Source organism: Ctenocephalides felis, unplaced genomic scaffold, assembly GCF_003426905.1.
Source record: "Ctenocephalides felis isolate EL2017-DRISC unplaced genomic scaffold, ASM342690v1 CF-g0.4_SCAFFOLD_01604, whole genome shotgun sequence".
NCBI lineage: Eukaryota > Metazoa > Arthropoda > Insecta > Siphonaptera > Pulicidae > Ctenocephalides > Ctenocephalides felis.
The window spans coordinates 19,622,720-19,625,870 of NW_020537758.1; the positions used below are offsets into that span (position 1 = coordinate 19,622,720).

The 3,151-nt window shown below is 29.7% G+C and overlaps 1 long non-coding RNA gene across 1 annotated transcript; it reads left to right on the forward strand.

Moving 5' to 3' along the window:
* Positions 1–333: 333 nt before the first annotated feature.
* Positions 334–2,604, forward strand: LOC113372199. The gene is made up of 3 exons (XR_003366738.1): positions 334–483; positions 686–836; positions 2,481–2,604. It is a non-coding gene; the product is annotated as an uncharacterized LOC113372199 (long non-coding RNA).
* Positions 2,605–3,151: the final 547 nt, after the last annotated feature.

Consider the following 3,151-nt stretch of genomic DNA (forward strand, 5'->3'; position numbering starts at 1 on the left):
TCTAAATTGTTTTCGTTTCTTCTTCGCTTATGTGTTTGACTAAAAATTTTCAATACATTTTACAACTTAAAAGAAAAAAATATTTAATATACATAAACGCACGTGCAATGTTTCTTCGAAGACATAATAGTATTAACATAATAGATTTAAAATCTTTTATCATAGCCAACTACAGAATGAATAAATCGATAACTTCGATTTAATAGCAAATATCGATTATTGGTTCAGGTATGGTTCAGGTGTCGATAGTATGAATTAATGTCGCTAGTATATTAGAATTTGGGCATATCTACGTCATAATAAATTTGACTATTCGTGCAAGATCATCTGAATTCTTCGTCAACTATTTTATATTGATCGCCGCCATTACAGAAAAGATGCACATGCAATATAGTGTTATTTCTGGTGTGATTTGTGGTCATAAGAATTGCTTTTCGAATGGATTTGGATAGTGTATTGTTTGCTAAAAGCAATGAGGAACATGTAAGTGTTTAATTTATTTATATATAATATATAGGTAAGATTTTTTCAATTGCAATCTGTCACACAAAGACATTTGGTAAATGTGCTTACGATATTATATGACTTCTTGAATGGATGGCCACCTAGTAGTTGTCCAATCCAGTTGCGGCTAATTAACTACACTCGAATTTTTGCTGACTTTTTATTTATTTTATTTTTGCAGCTATACCCACGATGGAAAATTTTCACAAAAGGCTATATTTGAGATCTGTAATTTCAAGTGGAATTTTGACAACAATAATGTCTGATGTCGAGCTTGTCCATGACTGTGAAAATGGGACTAGTTTGGGCTAGCCTGCTTCAGAATCGCTAAGGTAAGATAGTTCGTAATTTTTTTTTAAGTTACAAATCTGGAAATAATAAATAAAGGTAGTATCAAGAGCAGACTAAAATATGAGAATAATTATAATGAGAAACTATTGGTGCATGGCATCGTGCCTTGAAGCAAACTGCTGAAACTTCCCATACCATAATTTAATTTTTTTATAATTTCAGAAAAAAAATCAGATTTTTTTGTGAGTTTTGATTTTTTTTAACATTTTTAAAAATTTTGAAATCATTTAAAGAATTTGAATATTGACAAAATTTAAAAAATGCCTTATTTGAAAGTACTGATATTTTAAGGAAAGTTAGAAGTTTTGTAAGAAGTAGTGGTGCATGACACCGTGCCTTGAAGTAAATTGCTGGAACTTTCTGTACCATAATTGAAATTTTTTAGAAACTCAAAAAAAAAATTGAATTTTTTTTTTTGAAAATTCTAATTTTTTTCAAACGTTTTTGAAAATTTTAAACACATTTAAAGAATTTGAATATTGAGAAAATTGAAATAATTGCCTTTTTAAAAATACTGATATTTTTAGGAAACTTAGAAATTTTGTGAAAACTAGTGGTTCATGGCATTGTGCCTTGTGGCAAATTGCTGGAACTTTTCGTACCGTAATTTAAATTTTTTAGAAGCTCAGAAAAACAATTCAGATTTTTTTGAGAATTTTGAATTTTTTTTAAACATTTTTGAAAAGAATTTGAATATTGAAAAAATTGCCTCTGTTAAAGATACTGATATTTTAAGGAAACTTTTTGAAAACTTAGAATTTTTTTTAAATTACTTTTTCTTTTTATTTTGAACATTTTGAAATTTTTTGAAAGTTTTTATAATACCCATTCATATCGATTGATCCAGGCTGTCGAACACATCTGGTTTTAGACATTTGGCATTTTTTGACTTATTTTCTGGATCCCCAAAACCGCTGAACCTGCCTTTGCAAAAATTCAATTAATTCTTTATTACGTAAATACAAATGAAATATATTATGAATCTCTGCACTCTTTGCTCCATATCTCCAAAACGGCTAGACCAACTTCTGCCAAAAACTAATCAGCACGTCTCCTTATCGGTTGAGCCGTGCGCCCGAAATCGTGGACAAAAAATTGTATCCATACACACACACGCATGCACAACCGCACACACACATCCACACACACACACACGTACAGTCTGGGATGCATAAAGGCATTTCCTTTGCTATATAAAAAACAACACAATCGATTTTTCTAAGGTATCCCAAAATGTTCAGAAACCCCTAAAACATCAATTGTAATAGTTTTTTTTTTTTTATTCTAAAATACTGTGTGATTATATAATTCTGCAGGTAATTTATGTGAATGCTCAATTATTTTCTTGGATGCCATTGAAGTATAGTTAGCTTCAATTTATATCTTACACCTTCAACATTAAATATGATAAAGTACGATAAATTCTAAATATCTATAAACTACTAAAATCGGCATTTTTATCAAAAACCTCTTGTAATACAAGAATCTTTACACATTTATTTAAATCTTTTGTGATAGGAATCTTTGCCGCAGACACGGCTTGCCTAAAATCGTCCGAACTCCTACCGTGTTTTTGATATGTGATTTGTCTTTTGTTTATCTCGTTGTCTTTATTGAATAATCAGCCGAAGATGGGACACCACACTAACTAGCTCAAAAAGGACATCAATATTACCATGGTTTATCTAGAAGTCCAAATCTCGTTCGGCGTTTAATGTTTTATCACAAAACACCGAATCTTCAGGCGCCTGCTGTTCATCAGCCACCATAAGGTTGACATCTATAAAAAAGTTGATATAAAAAGGTATTTTTATATCTGGATTTATATATTGTTTCAGATAAGGGAATCTATGTCTAATAGACATTAGGAGATATGAAATATTAGATATGAATAAATTTATAATTGTATGTTTATATTCATTTTTTTAAAGATTTCATGGATTGAACTAATTATTTCATGTCTTACATGTTAGTAATACCAGACAAATCTATGGCAATAAAAAATCGACCAATAAACCATTACCAAATCAAAAGCTCTTATTTATATTTTTTCTGAATCTCTCCAATCCTTTGTCACTATTTTTAATAAAGGAGCACGTAATGTAATATAAAGATTAGTGAGCATAATCCTTCCGTTACATTAACGCCTCGTTGAACATTACTTGATGTCTACATGAAAAAGTTCGAAAGAATTGACATACAAGTACATATGAGCACATTCAAAGGATAAGAGTTTAATAACAATACTTGATTTTCATTGACTGTAAAATCAAGAATGGGTAGTAGACTTTTTATG